Source organism: Phascolarctos cinereus, unplaced genomic scaffold, assembly GCF_003287225.1.
Source record: "Phascolarctos cinereus isolate Bilbo 61053 unplaced genomic scaffold, phaCin_HiC Scaffold_5;HRSCAF=322, whole genome shotgun sequence".
NCBI classification, from domain to species: Eukaryota; Metazoa; Chordata; class Mammalia; order Diprotodontia; family Phascolarctidae; genus Phascolarctos; species Phascolarctos cinereus.
In genome coordinates, this window is record NW_027555958.1 from 342,783,968 (window position 1) to 342,798,330 (window position 14,363).

Here is a 14,363-nt window from a genome sequence, read left to right on the forward strand (position 1 = left end):
CTTTTGTTTTAACATCATTTTCATTTCTCATTGTATTCATCCCTCTTCCTTTACCCAGAGGGAGACATTCCTTATAACAAAGAATATTTTTTTCAAGTTGGACAAAAATAACAACGTATCAACTATGTCTAAAAGGGAGGCTTTATACTGACATTTTCACCTCTGCAATGAAGAGAGGGAGGTGTATCTTCACATCTCTTTTAGAGAGACAAGCTTGGTCCTTATAATTACATAGCATTCAATGTATTTTCTCTTACTTCTATTTATACTGTTCTGGGCATTGTGAATGTTGTTCTGCTGATTCTGCTTACTTCTCTGCATAAGTTCATATGATTTTTCCATATATTTCTGAAGTCTTCTTATTCATCATTTATTATGGTAAAGTATATTCTATTACATTGCTATATAGCAATTTGTTTGATTTCCTCCCTATGAATGGGTATCTGTTTTGCTTCTGTTTCTTTGCTATTACCAAAAGTACTGCTTATTAATGTTTTATGGTTTATGTAGGGACTTTTTTTTTTGTCACTGACCTCCTTGAGTACATGTCTAATAGCAGGGTCTCTGGATCAAAATGTATGGACATTTTAATCATTTTCTTAGCATAATATGAAAATGATTTCTGGAATAGTTGGCCCACTTCACAGCTCCACAAAAAGTATATTAGTGACCCTATTTTGACACGTTTTATGATTTAGAGCAATCTTTCATATGGTTGTTTTGCAGTTCTTTTAACTTTACTCATATTCTTTGACCACAATACAATGGAAAGACTCTGAGTTTGGAACCAGTAGATACGGTAGAATACTGACTCTGAGATTTATAGCCTGTGTGACCTTAGGCAAGTCACTTCATTTATCCAGGCCTTAATTACAGATTAGACTAGATTGAAATGATATATTTTATTTTTTTCAACTCTGTCCTTTTCTCTGGTTAAGAATTCTTCCCCAAGACTTCAAATAGCAATTGATCTGATTCTTTTCTAACTTTTTGTTATTGTGACTATTATATTCAGGTTGAGCCTTCATTTTGAACTTATTACAGTAGATGGGATTGAAGGTCAGATAAATCCAATTTCTCCATAATCGTTTTATAGTGTGCCTAGTTCTTGCTAAATAGGGAGTTCTTCCCTGGGTAATTTATGCTTCCATATTTATCCAAAACTGAATTATTGAGTTTAATTGTTTCTGATTTTCTTTTTTATCTAGCATGTTCCATTGATCTACTTTTCTATATTTTTTTTTGCCAGTACCAAATAGTTTTGGTGATTACTGATTTATAATTTAATTTGGACTCTGGAGATTCTATTCCCTTTTCATCCTTGCTTTTCCTCCTTCTCCCCTGCATCCTGCCTTTCATTTCAAATTAGGCACAGAAAAGCAGCAAGATCTTGAGAAACAACTTAGTTTAGTTTCTGCTTTGTTCCTATCTCTCATGTGGTCATGAACAAATCTTTTAACCTCTATAGACCTCAGATTCTTCACTGGCAAAACTACAAACTAGACTAGATTATGTTTAAGGACACTTCCATCTCAAAGTCCTATGATACACATATATTTTTTTTTACTGAGGCTAAGAAGAAGAGACTCAGAAACATGCATTTCATTTAGATAGGTGAAGTAGATAAAATATCTCCAAAATAAATAAATCTTGTAGCTTGGAATATTTTATGAGTGATCAGAGAGCATTTTGAAAAATACTGTAAGCTCACTGATTATGAGACATCAATACACTAAGTTAAATGTAGTAAAAGGACACCTCATGAATTAAAAAGAAGAAATGAAATTTGGATGATGATTATAGTTTAGAGGTAAAAGAAGAAGAAAATTGATGCTGGGAAAAAGGCCAAAAATAGTGATGCTACGGTTTATGCAGCAGCCATTCACCATGAGCTCCCTCTTCTTTCTTCTTCCTAATCTCATATCACTCATATGCCTTCTGCCATTCTCTTCTCCCTCATATCTATGATCTCATATGACTAGGTAGCCTTACTCCTTACCAAAGCTAATCTCTCTACTTGCTCAAGAAGTCTCATTTCTGTCCTGTGTCTTCCAATAGATTACCCCCTCTGTCATCCTCACTTTATCACTATTTTAAATCTCTCTATCTAGCAACTCTTTCCCTACTGTGTACAAATATGACCAATGTTACCCCTAGCCTCAGAAAAAATCCTGTTGAGCCTTCCATCCCTGTTAACTATGTCTAATAGCTCTTCTGCCCAATAAGGTCAACCTCCTTGACAAGAACATCTATACAAGGTGCCTCCACTTTCTCTTCTTTCACTCTCTTCTTAATCTCTAACAAACTGGCTTTTGACCTTATCATTATACCAAACTGTTCTTTCCAAACTTTCCAATGATCATTGAGATGCAATCCAATAACCTTTTCTCAATCTTCATTTTCCTTGACCTCTCTGTAACCTATGACACTGCTGATCACTCCATCCTCCTTAATACTCTCTTCTCTCTAGGTTTTCAGGACACTACTCTCTCCTGGTTCTCCTCTGACCTATCTGATCTTTCCTCATTCTCTTTCACCAGATCCTCACCCACTTTATGCCATTTATCTATAGGTGTCCCACACAGTTCTCTCTTTGGTCCTCTTCTTTACTCCTTCTATTCTACTTCACTTGGTGATCCATCAATTCCTATACATTTAATTATCATCTCTATACTAATGATTCTCAAATCTACCTGTTCTGCTGCAACCTCTAGTGCTGGACTCCAATTATACAGCTGTCTTTCAGGCATCTTGAACTGAATATCTAATAGACCTTTTAAACTCTACATGTCCAAAACAGAACTCAATAATTTTCCCACTAAATCCTCCCTATCTCCTACTTTCTCAATTATTGTTTAAGGTAAAACCATCTTCCTAGTCTCTTAGGCTCAAACCCTAAGTGTTTTAATCATAAGCTCCTCACTACCTTTCATACACTAGGCCCATTAGCCTATCTGTTGCCAAGACCTCCCAATCTCAGCTTTGTAACATCTCTCAAGCACTCTTCCTTCTCTCCTCTGACACTGTCAGCAGTCTGGTGTAGGCCCTCATCACCTCATGTCTGTACTATTGTAATAGCCTCCTGGGGGCATGCCTGTCTTAGGTCTCTCCCCATTCCAATCCATCCTCTCTTTTGCCACTAAAGTGATTTTCTTACAGGTCTGATCCTGTCTCTCTCTCTCTAGGTAATAAACTCCAGTGGTTCCCTATAGCCTCCAGGATCAAATATATTCTATATTTGGCATTCAAAGTCCTTCATAACTTAGCCCCCTCCTACCTTTCTAGACTGCTTATACCTAACAGCCAAATACTTTTTTATCCAGTGATACTGGCCTCCTTAGTATTCCCTGAACAGGACATCCCATTTCTTGGTTGTGGGCCGTTTTTCTGGCTGTCACCCATGCCTGAAATGCTCTCCCCCACCTACTGGCACTCCTAGCTTTCTTTAAATTACAACTGAAATCCTATCTTTTACAGAAAGCCTTTCTCGACCCCTCTTAATTCTAGTGCCTTCCCTCTCTTAATTATTTCTCATTTATTTTGCTCTTAGTGTATTTGCACATATTTATTTGTTTGTTGTCTCCTCCATTAGACTGTAAGCTCCTTAAAGATAGAGACTTTGCCTCTTTTTGTATCCCCAGAGTTTAGCACAGTGCCTGGTAAATAATAAATACTTGACAAAGTTTTAATGACTTACTGACTGAGATTATGTTACAGATTATAATTTAGAGTTAGGAGGACACATCAAGTCAGGTCCCTTCATTTTCAGACATGGAAACTGAGGCCCAGAGAGGTTAAGTGACTTGCCAAGGGTCACAGGGCTAATTAATATCTGTAATAGGATTGGAATGTAGGCTTTTCTGATTCAAAGTTTAATGTATTATTCTTTATACCATATTGGCTCCCATAATAGTAATATGATAAGAAAGCAATTAACATAGTAGAAAATGAGCCAAATATTAATTTATATTTGAGACCAGCAAGAGAGAAAAAATACTCTGTGGAAGTCCTTCAAAGCAAACCAATCTAACTGAAAAATAAAAATCACAGATTCAAAACTGAAATCAGAAATTCTATAAAATCTGCAGCCTGTAAATTAAAATGACAAGTGAAGCTTCATCTTAAGTAACACCTTGTATAACACTCTCCTCCCTCCCCCCATTTGTTCAAGCCTTTCCCTACAATGATTTTCTGTAATCCAGAATGCTCCCTTCCCTCCTATATCTCTCCTTCTTGAAACTATTCCCATCCTTCAAGCTCCAACTCAAATGCTACCACCTCTGTGAAGCCTCCTCTGATATATTTTCCTCCCTCCAACTCCCAATCACTTAAGGCAGAAAACACATTCATTCAATCTTCATAGAGAACTTTTTATTTCACATTTCTTACACAATTATTGTGTCCTATTTTATACTATAGGTATTTACATACATAGTACATTTTCCCCTGCAGCTATGTGGTGAAGTGGATAGAGTGGCAGGCCTGGAGTCAGGGAGACTCGTATTTCCAAATTCAAATCTGGCCTCAAACACTTATCAGTTGTGTGACTCTGGGCAAGTCACTTAACCCTGTTTGCCTCAGCCTGTTTTCATCCATACAATGAGCTGGAGTAGAAAATAGCAAATTGTTCCAGTTTCTTTGCCAAAAAAAACCCAAAACCTCTGAATGGAATCACCGAGTAAGACATGACTGAAAGGACTGAACAAGCAATGGACCCTTTTTTTACCTACTACATTAGAAATGCCATGAAGAAGGAGCTTGTGCATTGTACTGTCTGTAAAACTCATCTTGGCTCTTATATACTACTTTGATGACCACTTCTTGAGAAGGATTCCATGTATCAGATTGAATTTTGAATTTTAGAGTCAAAAGATAGTTACCAATTCTAAACTTTTATTTTTCTAGTTATAAACAGTGTTTCACTTCAGATTTGAAAAAATAATGAATGATGAAACAATAAGAAAGGGTAAAAATTCCCTAGATGTTAACTGAGATATGTCCTGATTTTCATAAGTGCCTAGTTTCTGTGAAAGAGATGCAAATAAAAGGATAGGAAAACTCCATTAATATTAGGGTAGAGAAATCCATTTGCACAGTATATAAAAGACCATTAGCCCCTTGAGGGACTGGGAAATCCCTTTGATCTCTTCTGGTAGCTTGTAATGGACATATTAAAAGTCTCTTTCTTTTATCCAAATGACTATCTTACTATTTACTATCTTCTCTAGCTCACTGCACTAATATCAAAAGTATTCTTTGTAACCAACTAACATGTAGACATTAACTGATAATTAGGCATTAACTTTTTTCTTATTCAACAGATATTTATTGAGTTACTATTATGTGCAAAGTAATACTCTTTTAAGTATTGTGAGGGGCTATTAAAAAAAGACTAAAACACAGTTCCAGTTTGTAGTCCAGTAGAGAAGATGAGACACATTTACAAGCAGAGACAGTAACCCAACAATGTAATAATGAAAATTTCAAAGTGTTATGTTAGTACAAAGGGGAAACATAAAACATGTGGTCAGGAGGATTAAGAATCTTTTAAAATTGCTGTTGAAATTTAATATGAAACTTTAAAATGTTTAGAAGTTGGATTGGTGGATAGAGGCCTATCCTAGGAATCAGGAGGACCTGAGTTCAAATCCAGTCTCAGACACACAACACATGACATTTACTCTCTGTGTGACCCTAGGTAAGTCACTTAACTCTAATTGCCTAGAAAAAAAAAGAAAAAAAAAGTTGTGTTGAGAGCTGGCCATTTCAAGTAAGGGAATAATATAGGGGGGGAAAGTATAGAAATAAGAATAGAGAAGCAGAAATGTGATGATTTGGCTGGATTGTGAGTCAGTGCTGGGAATAAGAGGGAGACCTGAAGAGGATAGAGGGACATATGATGGGGAAGATTAGAAAGGGCCAAATAATGAGTGATCATGAATGTCACATAAAAATGAGACTTCATTCTGTAGTTAATGGGGAGTCATTTAAATTGCTTGAGATGGGATATGGCAGGTTGAAAATTTTTGCTTTATGAAGATCAACCCAATACCAGTCAATACATAGATGTAAGAATTGTGTCCCATATAATATGAGGATCAGAGATGCTGGCCATAAGCCCAAAGAGCTTATAGTCTAGTTACTATTTATGAAACAATCATAGAATCATACAAATCTGTTCACTGGAGTACAAAATAGAGAGTTGAATGTGGGCTGGAATAGAGGCTTAGAGGTTGACCTAAGCTTGATGTTTGGATGATCAGTCACGAGAGCAGAAGTCTGATGATGAAACACGACGCTCACCTGGCAGAGAAGTGACATACCTAAAAATGCAGAATAAAACCTACATTTTTGAGAATGGCCGATGTGGAGATTGGTTTTGCTGAACAATGCATATTTGTGATGAGAATCTTATTCTTCGTTTCATTTTTTTTTCTTTTTCAGTGAGAGGTGTAGTGGGAAGGACAGAATGTAAATACAGTTAAAGTAAGTGAGTTTGCTTTAAAACAAAAAGCAAGGGCTCAAAATGCATTACTGACACAACAAATAACTTTCTGTAGTGTGTGTCTCAATGAGGGTGTCGTTAAGCCAAAATTCTGACTTCCAGGGAAAGCCTGGTCATTTCTCCAGTCTGGGTTAGGTAGCACCATTTTGTGGAATGCCTTGAATGCCAGAATGATAAGTTTAAGCTTTGTTGGTTGGGCAAAGGTCCATTTAAAGGGAGTCATTAAATGCTCTGGAACAAGCCCTGGTTAATAATATAATGACAGACTTTTAAATAAATCAGATAAGTTGTTTGTCAAGTGGCAGAGTCAAGATTTCAACCTAGATTGTGAGTCCAAGCAGAGCTTTCTCTTTCATGATACCATGACGTTTCTTGAGTGAAATAATTAACAAATAGTATGCATAACCTTAGAATTAGTCTTTTCATTAGGAATTTAATTTAAAATAGTCTCACATAAGACTCTTCTATATCTTACAGAAATTTTTTCTCTTATATATTATTGCCTTTTCCCCTTCTTTTCTGTACTTCTCTCAGAATTCTTAATTTCTATAAAGCCTCAGCATCTGTACTATCACCTCAGAGAAACCTTCTGTGATCTCTTCAACTGACCGTGCTCTTCCCCTCATAGAATTGCTATGTATATTGTTATGCCTCTTGCATCCCTCCTATATAATGGAAACTTTTTAAGGCCAAGAACTGTTTAATTTTTATCTATGTTTTCCCAGCACCTGGGACAGTGCCTTGTAGAAAGACTGTTCTAAGTAAAAGTTTACTCAGTTGAATTGAGTAGGGTTGATTTCAACTATGTGCAAAAGTACATGAAAATAATAGGAATGATTGAGTCTGTTATTGCTAATCTTAATGGAGTACTATTAGCTAATGTGTCATCTCTGGGGACATTAATCCAGTTTGAGAATGAAAATCAGGGATCTCTGATTATTAATGGACTCTACTAGACTATGAATTGAGCACCATTTCAGCCCTGGGAAGAGTGGTTTACTTTAGTTTGTGTATACTTACTCCATACTGAATTTTTCTAGCCTTAATCTCCTGTATACAAGAGCATCTCAGAACTCTATTTTAAAGGAAGAAACTCTGACTCAAAGTTATTACTGGATTGTCCATGGTCACAAAGCTAATAACTATTAAAAGCAGTATTTTAATTAACTTCTCTTTTTACTCCAGGTTTAGCACTGTTTCCATACAATTAAGCTTTTTTTCTATTAAATTCCTAATCATGCATTTTTATGGTATGCATTCAACTCTGTGTTCTTGAAGACTATTTCAGTCAATCATGAAACATTTATTAAGCACCTACAATGTACCAGGCACCATGATTAGTGGAAAGTGAGCTCTGACAGATCCTACCAAGCTGGAAAGATTTCAAATATGGTGATGAATTATTTGTCCATTGTGCAAGGACTCTCCTGGCTAAGTTTCCCACCAGGTTGGCCAAAGTTCATTTTTTTTTTGTATCTCTCAAACACATTTACTATTATCACAGAGAAATTTCCATTCATGTCATTGGAGGAATTACAGACAATGTTGAAGTTATAGAAATCTGAAGTAGGAATTGAGATTTCTTAGAGATTTTACAAAGCCTAAATTAAAACTATTTCTTCATATGAGTTATTACCAAAAGCATTTTAGGCTAGACATAGTGGTGCACTCTTCTCATCCTGTTTCTGGGGCTGCTAATGTTGGTGGATCACTTGAACTCTGAAGTTCTAAGTTTTCTGGAGAGTTAAACCAATTGGGTGTCCCCATTAAGTGTGGTGATAACATGAAGAGCCTCAAAAAGGGCGATCCACCAGGTTGCCTAAGGAGGTACAAATTGAAACATGTCAGAAAAAGAGCAAGTCAAAACTTCCATAACAGTCAGAGGTGGGATTAACCATGGGATGTCCACTTCACTTCCAGTCTACGTTAAAAAAAAATAGACCCAATCTTCAAAAAATAATCATTTTAATAAAAAAAATTTCATTCTTATTAAAGGCATTAAAATTACTGTTTTTTCCTACCTCATAAAATAGAAGACTAAATCTAACAGGTCTTTCAAAGAAGTCATTCAGAGAATATTTTAAGCTCCAAATAAAATTAAAGATTACAAATTTTATCACTAAACTTCTTTGTAACAATGGGATGGAAACCTAGTAACAGAGATTTTAATCACATTAAAAGAAAGGCTTCACATATCCTTGGTACAGTAAAGGCTGATATGACTCATGTGAACCACTCCAAAAATTGATAGTAACACAGTAGGAAACATCAAATTTGGCTAACAATATGTTCAACTTAATTATCAATGTTTCAAACAATAGATATTCCAAAAATACTGTGTATATATATATATATATATATATATATATATATATATATATATATATATATATAAAACTCTGAAATATATCTATGATGGGAAGGAATTAGGATAGGCTCCATTCTAATTATGTACCTCTTATTCAAACCATTGAAATTACTGGGTTTTTTTATCTGCTGAGTATATATTCACTAGAGGAGATGGATTGAGCCCCCCAAATTATAGGTATATATTGAAGGTTCACAGCAGATTAATATGGATTCAAATTATTCTATAAGATAATCCACAAAATAAACTAGGAAAATATGAATATTTGAGCTGTATACATTTTAAATGTTACACTTTGTACTGCTTGCAAAAAATATATAGCACTTTACAGTTTACAAGCTTTGTGCACATCTAGCATGTCTGGAAGGACAGTATTGTGTCACCTCTGCCATTGGCTTTCATCACTGTCAAGCTGAATCCAGTCAAGAAACTATACATGTGGTTCTTTCCTACCATAAAAGGCATTGATTACCTAAAGGAAGAAAAAGGCCACATAGAACATTTCCCTTGAATGTTTGAACATCATCAGACATCATTGCTCATATTCCCCTGCCATGCTTTCACTCGTGATAAAACTGTTATTGCTTCCTGCCAGGATATGCCATTCATCAAAAGTCAGGCACTTAATTGGTCCTTCAAGGCCACTGAGAATCATAACCAGTGTCAATGAGACTATAGATTGTACTTCAAACAGGAGTTCTTCAAAGCCATCCGTAAAGTAGGTACTGGTGATCTTGGCTGCTAAGTGAGTGCATTTACATTTGAAAGTTTTCAGGCACTTCCCCATGTTCAAATTACATGTTATATGGTTACCATTAAAGTTGTTGCATGATTGTATTGAGCCTTGTACTGCATCTTGCTTCTGGACAGTTGTATCCTCCAGGTTCATGTAGCTCCTATGAACTACCATGGTGGATGAAATAACTTGTACTTCTGGTTTACATTGAGCCCTCAGGCTCCATTCCAGATTCCAGAAAGGAATAAGCCTTTCTGGTCTGCCACATATATGTGGGGTCATCTTTCTAATCAGTAGAAGAAATAACAAGATAACAATATTTTAAATATCATGGTGGGATAAGATTCAACACACAATGTATCATAACAGCCTTAGTGCACATTCTTCTTTTTCTCATTAATAATAATAATAATCAAAGTCTGTCACATTGAAGATGGAGATTGAGCCAACCATTTTTAAAAATTTAATTTTCTTGTTTCTTGTGAATTTAACAATCATCAGCAAACATTTCCATATACAAAAATGAAAAATAAAAGTGATTGCACAAAAATCTTGTCATCTGCAGCACCTAGAAAAATCTCTTTATTAAAAAAATCTTTATCAAAATAGACACTTAATAAATCTGCATTAAATTAATTATGAAACTTTTTTTCCCCTGGACTTATACAACTGAATTTATTTGGTCTTTGTGTAGGACTTTATATTTCACTGTGAAGCAATGTATAAACGTGAGTTTTCCCATCAAATATTATTATTATTATTATTATTATTATTATTATTATTATTATTATTATTTCTCCATGGAGATTCAGTTCAATTCAACAAACATTTATTTATTAAGTCATGATAAAAATTTTGACCTGGAAGGATTGAGGACAGAATGCCTTGGCATACCACCAAAAAAAAATTCCCTCAAGAATGATGTGGACTCAAATAATTAGTTCTGAGTTCTATTGTTCAACCTACTACAACTTCATCTAACTCTACCATTAATTCCCCATCTTAATTTTGTCCACTAGCCCATCATAATCAACTTTGTCAAATGTTTTGAAGAAATGAAGACCTTCCATATGTAAAGCATTCCCTTAATTTACAAGTCTAGCAAGACTATTCAATAAAGGAAATTAGATTAGTATATTAAGATTTGTTCTTAATTAATCCACTTTAGCTCTTAGTGATAACCTTTCTTTCATAAATTGTCTTTAAACAGCCCCCAGATAAAGTATTCATTGTGGTACAGTAGAAAGAGTACAGAATCTAGGATCACAACTTACCTTCGACACTTTGCTGGTGGGAACTTGGCAAATCATTGACACTCCCTCTGCCTCAATCTCCTTATCAATTAGATGAGGGAATTGAACTAGATGGCCACAAGTGCCAGGTGCTAGGTCAATGGATATCCATTTAAAATATTTGTTATTAATCAAAAGTCTATACACTCTAGAATCCACTTTCATCTTTTTAAAAAGTATATTTCCCATACAAAAGAATCCAGCATCTCTCAAATATTCCATTATTTCTCAATAAAAAGTCTGATAACAGTTTCTCAATCATTTATGTATTTTTTCCAGGATTTTAGCATTTAATTTATTTGAGAGTAGACTCTTGAAACATTCAGTGACTCAAAATAGCTACTGTGCTCTGGTACTCATTTCTCTCCTATTTTACACTCAATTCTCCTGTAATGTCACTTATTCTGCTCTTTCTAGTTGACAGATCATTCTTTTTTCCTGAAGAAGTCAGAAGATTGGAGCAAAAGCAGGACTTAAACAATTTCTTATTTTTGTGTCCTCTTTCCCAAAGAATATACTTCTCTCTTTCTTATTAATCTTCTTATTCTGAACGTAACTTAAGCAATGACAACATAAAATGCACTTATGAATTTTTTTATTTTTTTATTTTTTACAATTTGTAGCAAGTCTCAGCTTTTAACTTACAGCTTTTGATTCTCTCCTTAGGTTAATGACAATATTTTATACTTGCCTTTTTATGTGATTTTGCACTTTACTTTTGTCCATGTTCTTTTAAATTTGAGCTTATCAAAGAGTTCCTTCTGTAGCCACATTATTTTCTTTAGCAGATTTTCATTTTTTTGTTTATTACAAAAACTGTTTGCAATTGCATTTCATAAGTTTGCCATATTTCCTGAGTCATGTCACCATTGTGTTTCTAGCTTTTTCAACATATCTTCAAAAAACAACTTTCCTCCAGTCTACATACGCATACATGTTCTGTCATTTTCATGTTTGTCCCATTACCCTCTTTGAGCATAAGGTTCCAAAAAGTAAAAATCAAGGCCCAGAATCATAGAATGTGAGCTTAAAAGTAATGATGGACATGATTTAGTCTGACTTCCCCATTTCACAGATGGGATAACTGAGGCCCGAAGTGGTTGTTACTTGTCTGATACCTCACAGCTATTAACAGAACTTGGACTAAACTCCAATTCCAAATTCAGGACTTTCTTCTACTACACCATAAGTTGTCTAATTCTAATAATTTTCTGCCTGCTACCACTGTTCAACAAATCATAGAATACTAGACATTATAGTATGATCTTCGGTTCCAGGCTTCCAGATCAATAATATTGTCACCAAGATTGAAGCCATTAAAAAAAAATCCCAGATATTGTATTTTCCTCAACATTCTCTTAAACACTCCAGAAAAAGCCATATGCCCTTGCAGTAGCCAGGAGCAAAACAGGTGACACAGGTGTGATTCCGAGTGATTGATTGACGACCCTATTTTCCCCTTCCCACTTTTCTCGTGGCTTCCAGGAAGCATATCCCCTTGGTGGACTCTCAGAGCTTTCCCAATCTCCTTCCCAGGCGGCCGCTAAAACAAGGAGAAGCGGAATCTCACAGCACATGGGAGGTTAGTGTGGTTCCACTAGGGCAACTGGGCATGCTCAGTAGCCAGGACAGGTTTTGGTCTCAAGTAGGCAGCCAGTGCATTACACCGGCGTTAGGCAGTGAGGGAGCTAAGGAAAGGCAGCTGCAGCAAGAGGAGGAAGAAGAGGAAGAGGAGCAGGAAGAAAAGGAGGAAGAATAGAGAAGGGGTGGGAGCAGCACTGAGGAAAACAGCCACCCCTGGGCGAAGGAAGAGTTTGTGGGGAGTGGACGGGTGGGTGGTGAAAAAGACTCCTTCCACTTCCAGTGTCTTGTGCCTGCTTTGGGAACAGAAGAGGAAGAAAAATTTTAAAAGGAAAGAAAGAAAAAGAAAAGGAGTGAGGAGAGAAAGGGAGTAGGGGGATAAAAGACGGTGGGAAAAGAAAAGGCAAGAAAGCGCTGCAGGGAAGGGATCCCAGCAAGCCCGGGGGTGGTAGCGTGGAGCCGGCGCGGCTGCTTGGACAGGTGCCGCTGCCCCGGAGAAGAAGGCATGTGACGCGGCGGCCGCCGCTGCCTGTCGGCAGAGCGCTCGCTAGACCTGGAGCCTACACCCCGGGTGGGGGACTGGTTCCCCTTCTTTCTTTATTCCGTGTCCGCGGACTCTACAGAGCTTCGGGTTTGATCATGAAACGGAATCTACAAAGCGTGAATCTGGTTGGGCATCTTGGTCCTAGGTCATTTGCTCGTTGATCCTACCTAGGACAGGAGGAGGAGGAGGCAGAAAGTGGGGTGACGATTCTGGGCACCTTTGTGAGGGCACCGGAAGGGTCCTGAAAAGGCGGAGGTACCTGCAGTGCTCTAAGGTCCGGGCCACCAGGTAAGGAAGGGGCCAAGAGCCCAGGGCTATGGGAAAGGGTGGTGCCCGGGTGTACTGAACCTTCTTGCATTTGCGCGTTGTTATCTGGAGGAAAAAAAGTTTTCAGCTCTGGTGGGAAAGGTCTTTCTTCACCGGAGTAGAAACAACAGAGCTGGGGCGAATGAAGAAAAGGATTGCTCCATCTCTTCTCCTCGAGCTGCTTGCACCAGGACAGCGCATAATAGGGTGGAGATAGGAATGGGGGACAGTGAGGGGACTGCCTTTGTCACAAAGGGGTACCCCGAAAGGACTGACCATGGCGAATTGCACCTGGGGGTCCCCCACGACGCCTACTGGTTCGTTTACTTTCTTCCAGGTGACAGATCTCTGACTTGGAAGGACGTGGTGCCTAGGCGAAAATACTCTTATAGCGTCTTGATTTTTTTTTTTGCCCCGTTATTTAAAGGTGAGCAGAGCAGAGATAAGCTCAGTCTTTCAGTGGATCATCTTGATCGATTTGCGTTTCGGTGGGGGCAGGGTGGGGGGTAAGTGAGTCGAGATCTGAGACTTGAGCAACACCTAGGTGAAGGTACGCAGCTCCGCGCGCGTCTCTACAGTCGGGGCAAGGAGTCATCCAAAGTTGCGGAGCAGCTGCTGAACTACATCCCTATTTCTTAACCAGAACTGTCAGTCCCCTACTTGATTCATTTTAGGAATGTTAGTTAGCTGGACTGTTTTGTTTTTCCTTTTCTTTCTTTCTCTTTCTTTTTAGCTACGTAGAAGAGGGGAACTTGACTTATGTAATAGAATTCGCTTGTATACTTAGTAGGGTGTGCATGTTGGAATTTTGAGCCTGTTAAGATTGTGTGTATGTGCCCATGAATGTTTAACTCTTTTGCTGTTCATAAAGTGGAAATGTTACAAGGAGCTAAGGACTGGGAAATTTATTGAATACAGAAATTTCTCAAGGATATGATGAATAATTTATTGGCATGCGTTATTTAAACTGTTGTGGCAGGGTTCAAAGAGCTATTTCTCTCTCTGTGTCTCTTTAGTCAAGGGTACTGCTG

General features: G+C 37.2%; 1 protein-coding gene across 2 annotated transcripts in view; it reads left to right on the plus strand.

The window, feature by feature from the left end:
• Positions 1-12,504: 12,504 nt before the first annotated feature.
• The window catches only part of CHRM3 (cholinergic receptor muscarinic 3), a 625,193-nt gene continuing 623,334 nt past the window's right edge, over positions 12,505-14,363 (plus strand). For both annotated transcript variants that reach the window (XM_020982037.2, XM_020982039.2), the window contains exon 1: positions 12,505-13,314. The gene's annotated coding sequence lies outside the window, so the exon portion shown is untranslated. The remainder of the gene's footprint in view (positions 13,315-14,363) is intronic.